The following is a 22,574-nucleotide window of genomic DNA, read 5'->3' as shown; positions in this document are numbered from 1 at the left end:
GTGATATCCTTTGGAACAGATAATTTTCAAGCAGGGAGAATTTCTTCAGATCAGTTTTAAGATACTAGTTCAAGAAATTCTTCCTTACAGAGTTCACTGTGAATAAATAAAGAAACAAATGAAGATAAAAATATTTATGTATAAATATTTAGCTAAAGTTAATAAGTTTTAAAGTCTCCATTCTGTTCTTTTAGAAGGAATAAAGTTTTGGTGTTTAAAAGTAACCTGAAAATGAGAAGTCTCTAACTTACCAGAGTAAGAATGCAAAAGTCAAAGATAAAAGCCTGATTGTCCCTTCAGTTAAAGGTACACAGACATGTCTGTTAAATGAATAAAACTATTCCTATGATTTATCCATAGTATCTCTATGGATACTTTTTAGTAGGTAGAGAAATGCTGAGAACATCCTGAGGCATTGTTAGGTTGCCTTCCTTTTTGTAAAAATATCTAGGCATTAGTCTGATTATTTCTTACTAATTTTTCACCCCTTATATACTTAGACAGTAAAACATTTCTATTCAAACATCTTCAGATAACGAGGGCGTGCATTGTATATATAACCATATTCCACTACTAATTAAGTTAGATCAGACCCTCAGTGTTATAGATGGTTTTAGGTGGTGTCAGCCATATTATACAAAATTTGGAGGATGACAGACATATTTTCAGACAGTCAAAGATTTGGAGGGCAACAGACATATTTTCTTCATAAAACCATCCCCAGATCAGCAGCTAAATCAATAGCTAAATGCTTATATTTTTGTGTGTTCCCAGGGGAAGTATAGCTTTCTGATGCTACTCAGCTCATATATATATAGCCTGTGCATTTTCTTGATTTATCTACATATAGGTCAAGTTGAAGGACTGGTAAGTTAACACTGGTTTCAGAGGTCCCTGAGGGAACAGGTGTAGCTCTGAATAAGTGCTTTAAATGTTCTTCCTTTACACTAATCCCAGAAGAGATGTGAAATAGAGATTTTATGTCTTGTGGCCTCCCTAATAATTGAAAAAGAATGAACCTTGTTTTCAAAGCTTATGTTCCACTTGTTTCCATAGCAACCAGAGCATTCACTTACATCAAGGTTTCTATTTTGTTATGTTTAAAAACTCTTTTTTTTTCCTTCTGTTAGCATTTTTTCTCTGTTTTGACTTTAAAATGATAAGATGTAACATTTATTAAACTATATGTTGGGTGTCTCAAGGGGACACCAAGCAATGAACGTTTATTTAATTTCTTGGGAGTTATTTAGTTACTTACTAAGGTTTTAAGAAAAGAAAAAAAAAAAAAAGGTTTTGATTTCCTGGAACACCCCTACTCCCGAATGATCATAATGTAGCTAAAGCATTTGCATCAGCAGTCCTATGCCTGTAGTACCTAAGGAGCATCTTATCAAAAGGCCCACACATCAACATGCCATGGCATCATAGAGAAAATACGAGTCCCAGTCTTCACATGTGCAAAGGGTCTGCCATTATAACTTTCTCTCATTATCAGGAACTCTAAACTGTCATCACTCTAGGATATTTTTTGTTTGTTTGTTTGCTTCTTAACATATATTGACGTGTCTAGTATTATACTCTTAATTTTGAAAATTTAGGTCACTAAAGAGCTACTTCTTTATGTTCATCTTTACTAACCATGTATTTCCTGATGGAATTGGAGCATAATCTGATGACACATGCTTCCTTAATATCATCTCCGATATTGTAGAGCATATATTGACATGTATCATATGAGGAGGGAAAGGAACTCTCTCCTCTTTGTTTCTATGAGAAAAAGATTATCTGAATTTTATGACTTAATTCACAGATAGTGGCAATAAATCCCAGCCAAAGACATGGTATTCGTTTGCTCTGGATTAGTTTGCAAGTCTGTAAATGGATAGGGACTTGTCATCAGTATTTCCTGGGAATACTGAGACTTTCTCTCTCTGCATGGTAGCTGTTGCAAATCCTTTCTCCCAGGTGTGTCTCCTCTCCAAGATAGCGGTCTCTGTGAGCAAAGATCTGAAAAGGCATTGAGATACCCTACGACAAACTGGTATATTTGGTGTCAATGTACCAGAAAGGTGGATAGTGCGATACTAAATTTATTTATTTTTTATGTGAATCTAGCTTAGAATTTCTTCAGGTGATTGCCATTGGCTTTCTCAGTAATAAATACTGGGAATATTTAGAGATTATTTATTGAAAAATGTAAATCACCTTGATACATAGTGGATCCAGAGAAACACAAAGTCAAGCATCTGTTTGTTTTTTTTTTTTTCTTATTATTAGGCCTCTCCTCTATTATTTAAAAATTGTTTTATTACTCTTCCAGGATATCTTTAAAAATAACCGAGGAGAGATTTAAAATTCCCTTTACATGGAGGCCAGATACAGGTGATTCCTACATTCAAGTTGTACAGCTAAAGTAGCTCTGTGTTGCATCATCAATATCTTACTTTGCACAAAATAACATTTATTTTATGCTATGAGAATTTCTTTACTTATTTGATTTTAACGAGCAAGTGCTCAGCTCTTGTCATTCATGCTTTCTATTTAAAAAGAACCGATACTTTTTAAAATGCACATTTATAGTGCAAACTGTAAATGTGGATGTGAAAGACAAATTTATAATAGTCATGTTCTATCATACAATACAACAAGAAAGTACAATACAGGTGTATTATTGTACCCCTGTACCCATGTACATAGATGTATTTCAATTTTAGATTCATTCTAAGCATTACTATCATGTAATGTATCATGTCCATGATGATGTAGCAATTACAGAGGACATTTCACTTTAGAAATATACTATTCCTTGAAAATTGTGCAACAGCTCTTTGTGTTTGGTTTATTACCACAGGAAGCTTAGTAGATCCTCTCTGTCGTCCTCTATGTATGTATTCAGTGGTGTATATAATTTGATATGTATTTATATGTTTCAATGGGAGATGTAAAGCTTTTTTGCTGTTGAATAATTTAAAACAGTTTTGCTTCCTAAGTTCAGAGTTGACACACATTGAACCATTAATGAGAGAGGTAAATTGTTAAGTGAATTGGTGGAGGGTAAGAAAACTTAAAACAGCTGCAAATATGATACCATATAGAAACAGGAGGCATTTTATTTGGCAATTTAAATGTACATAGGGTCAAGATGTTACATCTACTGTAATTTACAGGAAAAACTCTGAAAGCATAGTCCAGTTTCTATTCTGTTTTTTGTGAGTCATATAAGTGGATTATTTCTAAATATATAAGGTTATATGATGTTCTTAGTGTGGAATATTCAAAACAAAAAGGAATATCCAAAATAGATATTTGCAACTTTGCCTTTCCCTGTTCTCTGGCATGTCAGAAGAGCCAGAGAATTTATAGCAGTCCCGTCTGGCTCAGGCTAGAAGTTTCTCTGGTTTCTATTTTATTTCTCTTTCATCCACAGTCATTCTACCGGGTGTTGAGCAAAATTAAAATGAATAAATAAGAGGAGAGTGTAGAGAATATATTATTAAAATCACAGAAATCCTGACAGATTATCACCATTCTCCCTCTCAGTTGCCAGCTTCCTTTTTAACTAATCATCAGTTCAACTTTTGTGTATCCAGATCTTCATAGCCTGAAATTCATGTAGTTGTTATCAGTTTCAACCAGTTCATCACTTCAGATTTTTCTACGAGCCAAAATAATGGCATCACTATAATTGAGTGGCTGCTTGATTCAGCTTGAACATTACCTTCAGCATCTGAAATATAAATTAATGAATCATATTTAAGCCTTTGTTCCATCAACATGAGGATGTTTTCCACAAATATATTCTCTCTCTCTTTTTTTTTTAAAGATCCTTCCAGATTCAACAGTTTATTGCTTCTAGCAGTAAGTCTATAGAGTTGAAAGGACTGCTAATGTTATAATAACAATATATGTGAGTTCTTCCTGTGATCCAATTTTCTCTTAAATATGCTGTTTACTGAAAAGAAACCTTGAATTTACTGCTGCAGGAAAAGAGAAAAAAAAGAAGAAGCTATCAGGAGGGAAGGTGAGCTTAACGTTGTGGTAAGTAAAGAAAAGAAAAAGGGATAGACAACCTGCATGTATAAATAAATATGGACCCTGATATAAGATCAGAAATAAATAGAAAATAAACAACAAAAAAAATTAAAATGACATCCTGAAGAACAGATGATCCTTTTTCACTTCAAAGTTTGCCTTCTGTTTGTTAGATGTGTTCTGAAAGCCTAATTGCAACAGATAATATGCCACTAGATAAAAATCTAGGGAGCTTTCATTGCAGGCAGCATTGCTTGTTGGATAGAAATGATGACTAATCAGCCTAGTTGAAGGTAGTGCAGTAGGGAGCAGTGAATGGAGTAAACAAATGGTGAAATGTACTTGACTGGTGTAAGGTATCTGATGTGACAGATCAGATAATTAAGAAAGGCTTCACTCTTCATAAACTTTTCTGAAGAGCTGCTGACCTTAATGGTTACTGCATTAAATTGTAAAGTGTTCACAGTCATCTCTTTGAGAAGGAATGTTGGAGCAGGGTAAGATTTGCTCTGCTAAAAACTGAGCAACAGATCAAGGAGGATAAAATGAAGAAGGTTTCGAGATCCTTTAAAAGCTGTAGAACACAGTTCTGCCTTCAGAAAACACTGAATTAGGACATAAGGAGCAAGGGTCTCAGGTTTAAGGATTTGACAGATGAATTTCAACTTCAGTAGGGCAAAGACAGAGTTATTTTGAATTCAGCCAGCTAATTGAATGAATCTATTAAATATGTAGTAAATAAAAGGAGGAACAAGTCCAGCAAAAGCCCACTAAGCAAGGACCGTAACATCTCTTATGTGAAGAGAGACTCAGATAGATGAGACTCTTCAGCCTAGAGAAGAGAAGGGTAAAAACTGTATTATGGTACAGATCTTCAGTAGGCAGCATCTGAGCACTAGGGATGAAATTACATATGTAATTCATATGTACATATGTATCATTTGTGTCTGTGATTTGCTAGTCTAGTAGTAACTTCACCACCAAAAGTTTTGAAGTTTTTTGCATGCATTCACATACAATTATTACGTAAAATAGCTATCATATGTGATACATATATATGTCTAGTAAATGATTTGTGATATATGTATGAAATATGTAGCAAAAAGTTTTGTTCTAATATTTTTAAATTATTGGACAACAGGTTATGTCCCATTTTCAAAAGAGCTCTGCAAATATTTATTTATTTTTGCTGTTATATCCAGAATACTTAATCTGAAATTCTATAAGAACTGTCAGAATAACCTGCATAGCATTCTCTGAAATCCTTCTTAAATTCAGTTAATTCTTAAATTGACTGTATATATCCACTTTCTTTATCTAACCATTTCAATTTCAGATCTTCCATTATAAAGAACTCATTGTATTTGTTTTTGTTCCTTTTGGCTCTTTGTAGTTTGACAGAGTCAATTGATTTCAACTTATTGGACTACATATGCTTTCCTCTAGCCCAAAGGTAGCAACTTTCTTCATGCTTTCACAACTATTCAGATTTATAATTTATTAATTATTGTATTATCCTGAAGAGAAACCTAGCACATCATCTCTCTGATGTCCTAAGACATATAGTAACGTCTTTTAAAAAAGAAGTACATGATTTTGTTTTATGTAGACATATTATGGGCAATTTACTTAGGAAGCAAATGAATTCCAGGCTACGTAGTAATAATGTGATAACTGCACAGCTGGGAGCAAAGCAGATTGCTCCATGTCTCTGACCCATTTTAATATGCAACATTCTGGTGTATCATTGTTACTAAGCAAAGTCCCATTGAAATCAATGATTCAAGTCCCTTTTTCATACCAAGGGAATTTTGCATAATACAAGTAATACATAATGGAACAACTGCCCAAGCTGCTCACCGAACAAAACACTAATCCTGCAAAACACAAAAACAGAAAGCTTATTCTTTCTGTATAGTAAATACTGTATCTATTCACCTGGTATATTACATACAAAAAGTTTCATTACATGAATATTGTCAAAATGTTGTTGGAACAGTGATCTTATTCTTAAAAAAGATTTGGAAATAGTTGACCTGAAACAGATATCAGATGTGGAACATTTCAGTAAGTCTGAATCATTAAAGTCTGACAGATGTATAAGCAACTGGAATGAGTCTTATAATAGAAAATAGCAAGCAATCATTTCATTAGAATAGCCTCTTGCTCTGCCTATAGCACTGCAGTATTATTGGAGATAACTGATCTTATCAAGCACAGTTATCCAAATAATTCATATTTATCCCTTAATTTTACTGCCAAGCACACTTCTGTTTAGATCTACATTCAGGGTTAATATTAAAAAAAAATCAAAAAAACTTTTTAAAATATTTCATTGGGACTTTCCATACTATCAACTGTGCAAAGCATTCTGCTCATGCCACCTGCAAATAACATCACTAAACCTCGCAGCATTATCAGTTGATTTTATGACCCTTCACTGCAGTTTAATTGCATTACTTGACTATATGAGGCTTTAGCTTAAATTAACAGCTTCAAGAGCCTCGCATTTTTCCTAGGGATTCTTATTATATACATTTTAGTATCTTAACATCAGGGAAATGAAACTAACTCTCTGGATCACACAAACTGCATCAACATCGGAGATATACTTGACTCCATAGTACAAGTAAACCCCTTATGGTAAGCAGTGAAAACTAGTCGAGTGAAAAATCTACCATTAGTGCTTCAGCAGCAAGCAGGAGGAAAATCTGTAGGAAAAAAAAAAAAAAAGATCAATTAGATCAATTACTTGAAATGGATTTGTTATCTCTTCATTTCATGATGGGCTGGTAAACCACTAAGTGCATTGGTTTTGGTTGACTGATTTATGGGGAGGAAGGGACATTTGGAGGAGGTGACTCTGTCTTCTGTATCATCTTTTGAATGCGTAGTTGACTATATAGTGAGATAATGCTGCTTATATTCCATGCATATAGATCATGTAACATATCATCCATTCTTATAAGTCAAAAAAAAATAAAATTAACTGTGCCTTTCATAAGATCTTGGAGCCAAAATGTGTGTGATATTTTTTCCCTTACTTCCTAGTATTATTTATCTATGCTTTAAAAATGACAATAGTTTTCCTTCTTCTCTTTTCCCTCATTCCTGCTCTTTTTTCCTAATTTCTGTACTTTTCTTGTGTCCCATGCTTTTCTGACTAACCCCTTCACATCATTTTTCAGCTGTGGCTGTTGAAATGCTCAGTAGAAGGCATGGTTTTGCCAGAGTGCTCTGTTGCCTGTGAGCATTTCCTGAATCCTTGGGTCCACTGCCCTGCAAGTCCTATCCCTGCTCTCCCGAGCTTTCCCTGAGCATCTGGGACTTTTGTGACTCTGGGAACATGAATGATGGGTCAGGATGTCTTCCTGGACAGGCAGTCAATGACAGAGTTCCTTAGGAATAGTGGCAGCACCCAACCTTTCTCTTCCTGAAGTGACTCTTCTATGTAGAAATGCTTATTAGCAAGCTAATTTTAAGCAAAATCAAATGAGAAACAGCTTTTCCCTCAACACCTATCCCTTCAAAAGACAGGCTGCAACGTATCATTAGAAGGGTGGAAAATAAGGCAATGTCAAGAACAGATAGCACTGGACTATGTTGACAGTTTTAGCAAACAAAGTATTAGAACTACTGAGAGAAAAATACATTTTGAATTATTTGTTTTTACAATGGAACAACAAGAAAAATCTTTAATGCTTCTGTCAATGAGTTTTGTCAGAATATCTATTTTCAGACTGAAAATATTGCCTGTTAAATTCAATCTTTTGATCTGTTCCTCTTGCCTGTGGATTCTTGTTTTGTACTCTCTTGAGGAATACTAAGGCATTTACAGTTATCTTAAGAAATCAACCTGTTTATGAATTTTGTTGAAACTGTTATGTCTCTGTAAAATACATCAGATTTAATACAATTTCATTTCTCACTCCTTCCCAAATAGCTAAACAGCTTTAGTGACTATGTGGCAGCAGCAAAACCTGTTTCTCCAAAACTCCTTGCCTTGCCTTGTCTCAAAGAACCTTTTGTCTATTCTGGAGGAAAGAGACAATTTAAGAGCAAAAAGAGTAACCAAGATTTGATACATTTTAACCTCTAAAGCATTTTTTAGAGAAGGAAGAGAAATTTTGGGCCAGCTGCTCATGTTTGAGTTTTAAATTAACTTGTGAATTATCTCAAGCAACAATTATGTATGTCTGGACTATAATAAACGGGAACCATGGCTGGAAGGTATCTATGAACAAGGCAATGTATATGATTATTTCATTAATCACTTCAAATGATCCTGTAAGATTTACAGAGCCCTAGGACTTACTCTGTAACAGTTACAGAAAAGTTATTGTACTGGAAAATCTTGCAAGTTAATAGAGAACAAAAGATGTGTTTTCAAACATTAATGAAAAAAATTGGTAAAGATAAATGTTTTATATATGAATCTATTCAAATCTATTGAATCATATGAATCTATTTCAAATGAATATTTTCACATTTCATTATTAGATAAAAACATTTTCACTATATTAAAACTATATTCATTTAACTTTTTTTGTAAATTATATTTAAAGTAATCAAATAATTTAGCATTTAATAGGTTCCAGAGTTAAAGCACTAATGTTTTAAATCCACTTGTCACTCCTTAGGAGCTGAATAGACCGCATATGAAGTACTCTTGTTAGGTAATAAGACTAGTGTCTGTATGAGATGAAGACATTTGGTGCCCCACATGATATTAAGAACAGTGCAACATGACTATCGGCAAGCTTATAAAAGCTCTTTTGCTAATAGCTGTTTTAATATTATTTATAGCACTACCAGGAAGATTAGTTGCATAGCAGAAGAGAGACAAAACAGGTGTATAAATCAGTTTGGGCTTCCAGTGGAAGCAGAAGCAGAGGGGAATTCCCCCCACAAACACATTTTTTTCTAGAAGGAAAACTGTAAAATTATTAAGAATAGGAAATGTGTTTTCTTGATCATTTAGGCTGTAATATTTAGTTAGTTTTTTTTTTCCCCTTAGTAGATAACTGATTTTTAAAAGTTGTAAAATATCAATCTTAATTTGATATCAATATCAATTTGATAAAAATATCAATCTTAATTTGATAAAAATGTTTAAAGTAGAAGTTTTGAAATTTTCTACCATTTTGTATTAACATGCTTATAGCATACAGAATTTCAGCCTTACTGTACTCCACTATATGAAGTTAAAAATTTTATTCATTCTGCTTCTTTTGCTTTGCTGTATGAAGGGAAAAATGGGTTATTAGATTAGAATCATTAACTGACATATCCCTGACTTTCTTAGTCTACAGACCTGAAGAAACATTACATACAGCCTTAATATATAAACCAACATGCAAAATACATTCAAATGTACTTAAAAAGAAAAAAAATCAATAATGTGTTAGCCAGACAGTTATCACATAACTGTTTGATTCTGTATAACTCACTGCAAACAGATGGAATAAGCTTAGATGTTCCTGCTCCCCTTCAAGAATTCCTCCTGTATACTCAAATCTTTATTCCTTGGGTTTGGGGCTCAGGGGTAGATTTATTTTATTTATTTATTTATTTATAGTTGGCAAGACTCATGAACTCTGCAGTTTGTCCTGCAGGCCAGTAAAGTGTTTTGGGGCCAGAGCTTGAAGTCCTCCTGGGTACCTGCACACCGCCAAGGGTTTCTTTAGAAGAGATCTGTTCATTTGATATGAGAGTCTTTCTTGGTACAAAAGCATAGAAATAGCCATAATGAGATTTCATGCAGCAGGACTTTTCAGTGACAGCTCTTTGGAGTGGTTTCAAGCCTAGGTATATCTAAAATATTTTTTGAGGTAACATGATCATACAGGTGTATTGCAACGGTACTCTTTCTAAATGTCGAAGATGTGCACATAACTTGTGCAAGCATAAATTCTCACAGTAAAATACACACCTTTTAAATTCTGGGTTTGCATTTTTTGCATTGCAGTTATCTAAGTCCTATTTACCCTTACAGGATTTTTTTTTTAATTACCATTACATATTCCAGTTAAACCACTTTTGGTTTTCCTTTTTATTCCTGAGGGGACCTGGATGATTATGAGAGGAGAGCCTTACCAGATGGACCAAGCAGATTATCTTTCCTGGGCAATTAAAAATACATGTTGGGAAATTAAAAATATCAAGAGTCCTGTAAGCTGACCTGGATTCACATTCCTTCCATCTCACAGAATGTCAGTCAGTTTGCCTGTGAACCTCTAAGAAAAACTCATCAGTTGAGCACTAAAGGAAGATCTCAGAATGTATCCCACCAGGTCTGGGCCATCTTCGTGTATAGCCAATGACTGATGTTCTGGGGGAAGTGACGGAAATAAATCTCTCCAGGTGTCTGCAGGAGAAAAAATATTCCCCTAATCCTAGTGCCTAGCTGAAACTCTGAAGCATGAAATCTTAATTTTCCTTAAAACCTTCAAACAATGATGAATTGATTTTCTACCTTTCTACACTGTTTCAAAATTGGAAAGCATTCCCTCTCAAGATATGATTTCCATTTCTGCATGCTAAGCAACAGTAGGAAGATAGCTCAATTTTTATAATTAAGTAAATTACCCCATTAATATATTATCACTATGGAGAGTTGTTTCTATGCCTGTATCCGTAGCTATTTTTTGACTAAATGCATAAGATTTTTTTTAATAATAATAAATTTCTTACTAATGGAGAAATTGTCTCAGTAACCTGCACAACCCTTTTTAGCCATGTAAAAGTTTCTCTTACACACAGAATCCTTAAGGGCCCTGTGGCAATGACAGCAATTTCTTACAAGGTAAAGCAATGTTAGGAAAATATTTAAGCCATTTCTATGTGTCTTTGGTGCAATATAACAGCTGGGAACAAAGTTGATATCATAGAATCATAGAATTGTTAAGGTTGGAAAGGACCTCTAGAGGTTATCTAGTCCAACCCCCTGCACACAGAGGGTCACCTAGAGCACGTGGCACAGGACTGCGTCCAAGCGGGTTTTGAAGATCTCCAGAGAAGAAGGTTCCACAATCTCTTGTGGCAACGTGTTCCAGGGCTCTGTCACCCTCACTGTTAAATTATTTTACCTTAAGTTCCTGTGGAACTTTTGGTGTTTCAGTTTGTGGCCATTACCTTTAGTTCTGTCGGTGGCCAACACTGAAAAGAGGCCAGCACCATCCTCTGCACTCCCTCCCTTGAGGTACTTATAGACACTGATCAGGTCCCCTCTGAGCCTTCTCTTCTCCAGGCTGAACAGGCCCAGCTCCCTCAGCCTCTCCTCATAGGGCAGATGTTCCAGGTCCCTGACCATCCTCATTTCCCTGGACTCTCCAGTAGATCCACATCCCTCTTGTACTGTGGAGCCCAGAACTGGACACAATACTCCAGATGTGGCCTCACCAGGGCTGAGTAGAGGGGCAGGATCACCTCCCTCGACCTGCTGGAGATGCTCTTCTTAACGCACCCCAGAATCCTTCTTGGCCACAAGGGCACACTGCTCCCTAATGGTCAACTTGTCGTCCACCATGACGCCCCAGTCCCTCTCTGCAGAGCTGTTCTCCAGAAGCAGTCCCCAGCCTGTACTGGTGTCTGGGGTTATTTCTCCCCAGGTGCAGGACCTTGCACTTGGCCTTATTGAATTTCATGAGGTTTTTCACTGCCCAGTTGTCCAGTCTGTTGAGGTTCCTCTGGGTGGCAGTGCAGCCCTCTGTGGTATCAGCTACTCCTCCCAGTTTCGTATCATCGCAAACCTGCCGAGGGAGCACTCTGTGCCTTCATCCAGGTCGTTGATGAATAAATTGGACAGGACTGGACCAAGGACTGACTCCTGGGGGACACCGCTAGCTACAGACCTCCAACTAGACTCTGTGCCCCTGATCACCACTCTCTGGGCTCTGCCATTCAGCCAGTTGTTAATCCACCTCTGCATCCACTCATCTATCCCACACTTCTGGAGCTTGTCCCAGGAGGATGTTGTGAGGGACGGTGTCAAAAGCCTTGGTGAAGTCGAGATAGATGACATCCACCGCTCTCCCCTCATCTATTCAGCCGGTCATTCCATCATAGAAGGCTATCAGATCAGTCAAGAATGATTTCCCCTTGGTGAATCCATGCTGACTACTCTTGAGCACCTTCTTGTCCTCCATGTGCATGGAGACAATGGCCAGTATGAGCCGTTCCATCACTTTTCCGGGGACAGAGGTGAGGCTCACTGGCCTGTAGTTGCCTGGGTCCTCCTTCTTGCCATATTTGAAGACTGGCCTGACATTGGCTTTCTTCCAGTCTTGTGGCATCTCCCCCGTTCTCCAGGATCTTTCGAAGATGATGGAGAGTGTCTTAGCAATAACATCCACCAGCTCCCGCAGCACTCTGGGGTGCATCCCCTCAGGGCCCATGGATTTGTAGGTGTCAAGTTTCCCTAAGAGCTCTCTGACCAAATCTTCCTCCACCCAGGGCAAGTCTTCCTCTCTCCAGGCACCTTCTCTGGTTTCTAGGGTCTGGGATTCCAGAGGGCTGCCCTTGGTTAACACTGAAGCAAAGAACTCCACTTTTTCAGTGTCTTTCATAACCAGGGTACCATTGCTGTTCACCAGCAGACCCACGTTTTGCCTAATCTTTCTTTTACCATTGATATATTTGAAAAAGCTCTTCTTAATATTTTTAACATCTCTTGCTAGATTTAATTTCAATTGTGCCTTGGCTTTCCTCATCATACTCCTGCATTCCCTGACAACATCCCTTTATTCCTCACAAGGAGCCTGTCCTTTTTTCCACTTTCTGTATAGTGCGTTTTTCTGTTTGAGTGTTCCCAGCATCTTCTTGCTCATCCACGCAGGCCTCGCCTGACTCTGCCTGACTTCTTACTCAAAGGGACAAACCACTCCTGAGCGTGGAGGAAGTGCTGCCTGAATACTGATGAGGTCTCTTCGGCCCCCCTTCCTTCCAGAGCCCTAGCCCATGGGATTCTTCCATTAAAAAAATACATGTTTTTGCATAAAAAGTCTGGGTCTGGCAAGCTGTACAAACAAAACAAAACAAAACAAAAAACTTTAGAAAAAAGTCTTTAGATTTTTTTTCAAAAATTCTTTCCCCATACAGAGAGAAGGCTATGGTTTAGATATGTATATATATTCCCATTCAGGTTGAAAAACATTTTTTTTTTTTTTTAGTTATGTTTCCTGGATTTTGAATCCAAGATGAGGTGGAAATATAATTGTCATCAGGTCATCAGACAAATACATAGAGCAACAAAGATGATTAAGGGACTCTTATGAGGAAAGGCTAAGTGAGCTGGGCCTGTTTAGCCTGGAGAAGAGAAGGCTGAGGGGGGATCTAATCAATATGTATAGACACCTGAGGGGAGAATGTAAAGACGATGAGGCCGGGGTTGGACTAGATGATCTCTGCAGGTCCCTTCCAACTTCAACCCTTCTGTGATTCTGTGATTCCCCTGATCTATTGAGCAAGAGAAAGATGAGAAATGCTCATATGAAATCAACGCTGTTGATGCAAGGAAGGAATATATTTGGGAGGACAGAGGTTACAGTGACTTATAAGTTACCTGTAAAGACTCATAGATTAGATTCCATACTGTACATAAAACTTTTTTTTTTTTTCCACACAATTTCTGTACTAAGGTCTCAGGCAAAATCCTTCTGGCTATAATGTCTACTATTGCTGAAATGACTGCCTAGGTTCTATTCCATTGCAGCATAAGACTTCGATTCTTCGAAACGTTTCTTAAATCTCAGACAAATTGCCAAACTACCAAATTACAGAAGAGTCAATGTGGTTGCGTTCTCTACTCTGTTGATGAAAAGAGATCGTTCTAGATGAGGATTGCAGAACTAATACTTCCAAAAGAAAGTGGATAGGCAAACTCTTGTCTTCATAATTGCCAAAGTGAAGTGTAAATCAGAAATTGTACACTAAAAAGCACTTTGGACACAGAGAGATGATTCTTTGTTGTTGTTATAAAACTTAGATATTAGGTTGTCTGAAATATCTGAGCTCAATAAGTGAGTATTTCTCGGGCTTCCTGAACTTTAATTATTAAATTCTGTCTAGAATTAGGTTCCTAAATAATTTGTGGAACTTACGATAACATCTAAAAGTCCTAATGTCACAGTAGCACTTACTGAACTAGCCCTCTGGTTTTCAGATGTCTTTCTCTTGACTCTGTTGCCCTTCCACTCAGAACATTTCTTGCTGTGATCCCCGGTCTGGGAGCAATTTTCATACTCTCTGTACCAGAACTCCTGCTGGTTCCTGAGAAAATGCTGTGTTTTTCTTTCCTGGAGGTGTCTCTTTAATTTTTAGATGCTACATCACTAAGCATCACAATGTTTTAATGTCTTCATTTGAATTTCAAAGAACTGAATTCCCAGTAGTGAAATATATGCAAAATAGCATCTATAAAATTCAAGACTGTACTGAAAAAAAGTGCTCTCCTTTGGACTACAAATGTGTCTAAAGCTAAGTGCCCCTTTCTGTCCACGGCAATTCATGAGGAGAAAAGAGAATCAAAAGTCTTCAGTGTTCAACTAAGCCACTCTGCTATTGAAGAGATCTCTCTCATTTTGAAAGTCCCAGCAGTTCCAATCCTATATCAACCATCTGTGTCATTACAAGAAATAACCCAAGTGGAGTTTGAATGCTTTCTCTGTACCTTTGAGTTACGAGAGGGCTTTTTATACTTCCTTCTCTCCAAGAACTTGTGAAGTACATGAGTGTATTTATATATCTGTGAGAAAATAAGTTCTTTCATAGTTCCCTAAAACTTAGCTGTGAACACCCAAGTCTTTCATCTATATTAATAGGTCCATCTTGAATTCAAAAAGTGTTATTCAAAAGCTGCTATTATATAGTTTATTAATAAACTTTAAGTTAAATCTTTATACATTCTTCAAAACCCGCTTGGATGCAGTCCTGCGCCACGTGCTTTAGGTGTCCCTGCGTATGCAGGGGGGTTGGACTAGATGATCTCTAGAGGTCCCTTCCAACCCTAGCATTCTATGATTCTATGATTCTATGATATGAAGAGGAGGGGAGAAAAAGCAGGGAAATAGCTCTTCTGACACTAAGGAGATTTTCTTAGAAAGTATTCAGTGTTAAGTTGCTGAAGAATTATCCTCATGTCTATAATTCCTATAAATCTGCCCAGGTGACTTCACAGCTTGCCCTGAGCTATTTTATTCAAAACCTGAAAACCCAAATGGACTTTCATGTCCTTCATTTAATGTATTGAAAATAATAATGATTAAAATTTTTGACAAAACATTAGCAGCAAATTTCCTACCTTATACACCTACATTTTGGAAATGAATTACTGGTGAAAACAAGGGTTAACAGCAAAGTGCTGCTGTCTTTTTAATTGCAAGATTCTGATGGATAGAAAACAATTTTAAGGAGTTGTTTCTTAGAATCAGGATGAAACTTTAGGTCAAAAGCAGACTGACCTGCGAGCTGCCATGTGTCCAGACTCTTGGTAAAATCAAAAACATTTGAAGGATCTGGAATGAATCAGAATTTCACAAATTCTATGTAAGCTTTTAAATGACTTGCTAAGCTACTTCTATTCTCCAAAGCTCTTCTGTTAGACCTATTTAATTTGAATTGATAATCAAAGAACCATTATAATACAAAATGAAGCTTCCTCTTCCATTGATCTACTAAGCGCTCTAAATATTGAACTAGTCTAAGAATAATACATTAGAAAGTTTTTCCACAGAAGAATTCTGAAATATTGGTTTCCTCCCAGTGGACAACAGATAAATGTTTAAAATCTATATTTAGAACAAGAGAAAGCATCTCCTCTTCAGCCCTACTAAAGACTAACATGGTCATCACATATAGTTTCTTTAAGCTAATTGAAGAAAATGTTTGGGTTGAGAGTAATATCATAGCTCCATAATCTGCATGCATCAAATATCTAACCAATAATTCTGTAGTTCATAATGAAATTACTGTTCACTACTAAGAATATGCCGAGGCCAGTAATTTGCTAGTCACTCACCTTCTTTACCTCCAAATCTTTGCCTCCCAATTCACCAATAATTTGCAGTGTGTTTTTTTTTTTTTTTTTTTTTTGTAATTTAAGCAGAATATTTCAATGTCAAAAGAATTACAGAGTTACTTAGATAATTATCTCACCTGAAGGCATGTGAAAGAAAAAAATAAGAGTTACAGCATTCAGATATTTTGTGATTCGTTCTTGTATTCACTGAGTAATACTGTGTCTGCATTAAATTCCTGCAGGAACAATTACTGGTACTGGTAGAGTTTATAAACTACTGATAAAATCTAGAAATTAGAATTTGTAGTATAAAGGATGTGTTTGGTATTTTTTTCAGTCTTTATTTGTAGTTCTTAAGGTTTTTTGAACATTTTATATTCTCATTAGTGAAACAGAGAAAGGATCTGTTTTGAAATTGGGTGCAAGCAATGTAAGAACAGAGATAAGGGAGGCTACACCTTTCCACCAAACAGGTCAATGTCTGAGCCTAAGAATTGGATTACAATTGTCCATGCTGTCCAACTGTTAGTATGGTCCTTGTTGTCATGTTGACCCAGACCAACTAGAGCTCTTGCAGATGAAGTGAAAGTCTAGTGAAAGTTTAGAGGTAACTGCTTTCTCAGTAGGAATCCTAGGAATATAATTAAAGAGCTTAAAGTCATCAGCCAGCATCTGAAGCCTCAGCTCAGGGAATTTAATAGGTGAAATGTTTAGACAATCCAAGGAAGCTAATGTGCTACAGGGGAAACCAAAATATCCACAACAGATTATTCCATTAATTTCTGTCCAATGACACTTCAGAAAATCCCTTCCTGGAGCAAATTTGGTAACCAGTAAATGTGAGCAAGATATAGTGAACAGGATCCAGGATGCTGTTAATTACTCTAATGATGATAAAGCAATGTTTCATTACACGTGGTCGCTATGCCAGAGGAAAACAAAATGTCCTGTTCTTTCAAACTGGCATTAAGGAGGAAAGGGTGGAGAGTATTTCTTTGCAGTTTAGTGCTCCGCTCTTCCTGAAGGTATATAGTAGGATTCTTTGGAAAAGCAAAATATGAATATGAAAGGAGCTATGTATCAGCAGAGTATTTCACTGTCAAAAGCAGAAAGGGGAAAGGCGAAAGTGTACATCATCATTTTCTCAGTCTTGTCTTCTGTTCAGCTCTCTGAGTCACACTGAAGTTAATTAGACTGTTTTCATGAGTGAGCTGAGAAAGGTGCTTCACAGAGGATATTGGTTTAGAAATGTTATTAAGTTTGGATTCATGCTGGCTTTCTTGGTTATGATGTGCTTTTCTAAAGCTTTAGCTTGTAAAATAAATGGAATTTCAGTCACAGCAACTGCAGGAACAGATTTCCAAGTACAAAACTGTCTTCCCCTTTCCTGCTCACAGCTGTGTATCTGCTGGCTCTTGTGCTGTATAGCTGTTGTGAAGTAAACAGGAGCAGAGACACAGAAAATATGGAAAATAAAAAGGCCAGCAGAACATGCTCCAAAAGCAAAGACTGAAAAATGATATTGAGAGCATCTGTGGAAAACCTGGACATCCCTGACTAATTTTCTTTGTAAAACAGGAACTCTCAACATAGATCCATTGCAGAGAAAAAAATGTATTAAAAGGACTTCCTATAATGGGCCTACTGAGCGTCTACCAGGCCACCCCTCTCCCAGACACACTACCATTATTTTCCTCATATCTGACATTGCACAGATATATTTATCCATATTTATGGAATATTTCCATGGAATATTTCTCTTCCATGGAATATTTCTCTCCATCCCCTATGAAAATGTGTGGATCGAGCATGTATAATAAATACCATGCACTGCCCACATGCCTGGGCAGCGTCACTGATGAAGCCTGGGAGATAGCAGCGAGGCAGCAGAGGGGACTTGGGGACAGAGGTGACCCCAAGGCTGCGCTGCACAGGCCCTGGTGTGAGGCTGCATGGTGTCGTGGTCTGTGCTGGGCGGGAAAAAGAGTCCCACAGCAGCCTGGAGCAAGACAAAGCGGAGATCTGTCCCCAGAGGGGATATACCACCACCCATGGATTGAGCAAGGTTTATCTCAGCTCCCACTCATATTGTAGCTATTGTGTTTCACATACTGCTGTTATTCTTCTACATGCTCCTAAGCAGGTTTTTTCTGACTCCTGAGTGAAATAACAATCATCATTAAAACATCCAGATAGCTGTGGAGAACACATTCACTGAAGCCTAAAATAGAAAAGAGAAGGGAAGAGAGAAGTGAAAATTAAACCATGCCGCATGCTAGTATATCATGGAAATACATGGATGGAAACAGATGCACACTGATGCTTGTCTGTGGCTCAAGCTGACTATTTGCCTCCTGAGCTGGTCCTGCTTAGTAGATAGCCACAGTCAGAGCAGAATTGGCCAGGTCTGAGGCATCCACAGCCCGGAAGCCACACAACAGTGTGTGTTCACCTAGAGTTCATACATCTTGCTTCTCTGTAGGGCTGATTAGCTTGGGCTCAGCATTGTGTCTGATGTTCAGCTCAGCCCAGACAGTGAGACTTCAGGGCATGCTCTGTAGCAAAACTTCAAGTGTTTAAATGAGTTTTCCTGCAAATGCTTATGCATCCCTGGTGCTTAAAATTTTTTCTTCATTTTCCTGTTGCACATATGTCCCTAAATCCACCTAATTTCTACTTTCAGTGCTCAAATGCTGCTTGGATCTCATCTGTTGCTATCTGTTTATACCCTTTAACTACACTCATTGTAGCTAGGTATGCATAAAAATAGTCTTGGAGTAGCAAAGTATGTCTATACTAATTAGCACAGCCCCATGAACTAATTCCTGACCTTGGTTTGAATGAGCTATAGCTGAAACTCTAAGCCAGCAACCACTGTCAGAGTATTCATCTAGGACATCAGTTTCCTCCTACGTGTTTCCTAGTTTTCAAATGTACGGTTAAACTGCTCTCTCTGATTTCAGATACAAATCCTGGATGACTATTCTCCGGTTGTGATGCAGCTGCTATGGCATCTTAAAGCAACCAGGACTTACAGCAGAAAATCACATTAATTTGTCCTAGGTTCAAAGATTTAGATTAGCTACAGGTGATTAGATGCTTTTCTGGCCCACTAATGTTATACAAAAATTAGCAATTGATGTTTTTAAGTACTTCAAAGGGAACAAAATAGCTTCCCAATGTACAAAGTGTAGTGCAATTGCCATGTAGTATGCAAAACATTTCCTACAGTATTTCCTAGAAATGCTTAGAAAATGGAAGGTATTTAGTGTACCAACAGTAACTTTGGAGTCACCTGCCAAAGACACACAAAATCTTGGTGTAGTAAAAACATGAGTGAATCATCAGTGGCACGTTTTTATTTTATTTGTGTTGCTGTCAATAGTAATTTTTCAGAAAATAAACTGTCTACTTTAGATCAAAATTTGTCAGAATTCCTTCCTATATGTGCAATACATCTTGTGTTCAGGTCTTTCCATTGCAGATAGATTCTTTTTTATCCTATCTCTGAAGTTGTATTAATATGATTGTCACATATCTTTATATATTTGTGTTTCAATTCAGATCCAAATACTTAGGTGCTTATTTCCAGATATGACTAATATGTCATATGATCATATGACAGTCATATGAATAGTCATATGACTATGACTATTTTCAGCTGCAGCTGATGCCCTCTATCTCTCTTGATCTATCTTCAAAAGAAAAAAAAAAAAAAAAAAAGAGATAGGAAGGTTGCAAAGTGATTTTTCCTCAGCATCATATTTGAACCTCAGGCTTACTCTTAAGCCAGACATGGATTAAAAGACCCTTATTTCATCTCATACCTAGATAACATAGAAAAGTTTTATGGACTTGCCAAGAATTTGAAGTTGCCAAAGTCTATTTGCATCGAATAGAACACACACTGCCTTATAAACTGTTGTTTGATTAGTTGTGCCTTTCAACTGTGATCACAGCATCATAGCAGAGACGATAGAAGACCTTGAGAGAGCATATAGCTCATTATGAGACTGGGCCAACTATATTCCTGACAGTTCTCACATATCTCTTCTTTACGACTCTTTTTTAAAAAAGGGCAGTGTTGAAAATTGTAGAAAATCTTCAGCAATTCATTTTGTAGCTTCTCTATCTTTATGATTTTTTTAAAAAAATCTAATTTACCCTATTAACCTCATTATGTCTTTTCTTTCCACAGTGGATACAAAGAAAAATGTGTTATTTTCCACTTTACAGCTATCTTTTACATATTTGGTTTTTATCTTAACATCGCTCTTTCATTCTTTTCTAGATTAAACAATGCTGGTCCTATTAACTTTTCCTTACAGATAATACTTCCTGGATTTCTGGTCCTTTCACACCTTCTAAAAGTGAAGAAAAGCACTGCTACTCTTTTCCTCACTTCTTTCTCTCCCTTTCTCAAGAAAATACAATTTTCTGTTCTGAAAAAAATGTTTTTCACTTCTATGAAGACTAGCAATTTAACCTAAGAAATTCAAGAGAGAAACCTTTTTTTTTTTTTTTTCCAGTTGAGTTTTTTTGGTAGGAAAAAATTTATAATTTAGGATATTATTTAAAATACCATTTTTGTTTAGCAAACAGGATTTTTTTGGTCAGATTTTGTTTTCTAAACATAAGACTATTTATTCTCATGAACAGACGGTGTTTTTCACCGCATTGCTAACACTCTCATTAGCAAGGAGCAAAGGAGGCTCCACTCTTTCTGTGTCCCTTAATGGTTTAGGATCCTGTTAAATTCTGAACTCAGACTGAAAGAAGAGTTAACCAATCAGTTAACCCAAGTTCTAGTTATCTCTTTTGCCACTCAAAAAATGTATATTTCTCCCAGAAATAATTCTTAATTTTCATTCAGGACTATACTTTTTGTTTCTTCCTTGAAACCAATTTAAATTTATGCTTTAAAGTAAGTTATTGTAAATAGGATGAACTAGAATGCATACAGATGCATATGTTACAGAAATACTCTTCTTAGTGGTGCTCAGTGGCAAGACAAGAGACAATAGGCAGAAACTGAAGCACAGGAGGTTCCATCTGAACATAAGAAAAATAATATATATATATGTATATATACTGTAAGGGTGGTAGGACACTAGAACAGTTGCTCAGAGATGTTGTGGGGCTGTTCATGATCAAGCTAAATATGATCCTGTGCAACCTGCTGTACCTTGATCAGGAGGCTGGGTCAGATGACCTCTAGAGGTCTCTTCCAAACCCAAATTGTTCTGTGAATTGGCAACAATTCTGCCTATATCTGAAAATACATTTTCCTGCATCTAAGTGATTTGGGAAAATTTTGCAGTCCTCATTTTTCCTTAAAGGAAACATAAATATTCCACTTTTTAAAAATAAAATTATTTTCATTGCTGAAAGACTTTGTAATATACAAATGTGACTGTTTAAATGTGATAAAAGTGTTTAACTTTTAAGGTGTATAAAAATATTTTCTGATGTTGCCAAAGATAATAAAGATATCCCTATTTTTTCAGCTGTGGGTGACTGTAAACAAACACAGTAGACACATGCAATTACATCCTGTTTACTGGATTTTCTCTGTAATCCTACTATAAACACTCCAGGGACAAATTATGATTACTCAAAATTAATGATAGAGACATTTCTACCAGCAATGGCTGGTCTGCAGTACATGTCTATACAGTCTAGTTTTAGTATAGACCCTTGAGCAGAAAAAAAAAAAAAAAAAAGAGGATTTAATGATTTAATTTAAATACCCACTTGTTTAAGACTTAGGGGAAGTGATTTCTCTTCTAATTACCATGTGACTCCATGTGACTTTAGACTGAATTCTTTGCATATAAATCACTTTGAAATACAAAATATGAATAATGAAGAAATACCACCTTCTCCTACCTTAACTAAAGCTTCTGCATTAGATCGATTGAATTGAAATTACTGAAGAGGGAAAGATAGAGGAAAACGGGCAATGTGAGCCATAACTGTAATGAATCAACACTAGCCACAGAAAACCTGGAAGTACTGACATGACTGCAAAAACTGGGAGTTAACAAGCTATCAATTTCACAAATACTGCATATCTACACTTGAGGCAGTGGAGCAGATGATATTTAAAACGTGGAAAAGTTCAAAGAGATGGGAAAGCTGTAGCATTTGAACTGCATCCTCCAAAATGTATCAGCAGACTTTGCAGAAATCACCTCTCTTCTGGGGAGAGGTGAAGAAGACTGGGAGCACAAAGAAAAACCCTTCCAATCTTTGTAAATACTTTAAAAGGGAAATAGCGGTTTGGTTTTCTTGAAAAACTGTGAAGCTCCAGTGCAAAATAAAGTCCTTTACAGTGATAAAGTTTCACGGATAGTATTTACACGAGTAGTAACTAGAGAAATATAAAATTGATGATGTATAATATATATAATAAAATTTACCTACCTACTTTCTTGAATGATTTTTTTTTTCAAAACTAACGTGATTAATGTCAGCCAAACAATTTCAATTGATTCAATCTCTTTATAATCAGAGAAATGTTGTG

Source organism: Tinamus guttatus, unplaced genomic scaffold, assembly GCF_059628265.1.
Source record: "Tinamus guttatus ecotype Peru unplaced genomic scaffold, ASM5962826v1 Tinamus_guttatus_pri_ptg000402l, whole genome shotgun sequence".
NCBI classification, from domain to species: Eukaryota; Metazoa; Chordata; class Aves; order Tinamiformes; family Tinamidae; genus Tinamus; species Tinamus guttatus.
The sequence above is the reverse complement of the archived record's forward strand: the minus strand, read 5'-3'. Positions refer to the sequence as shown.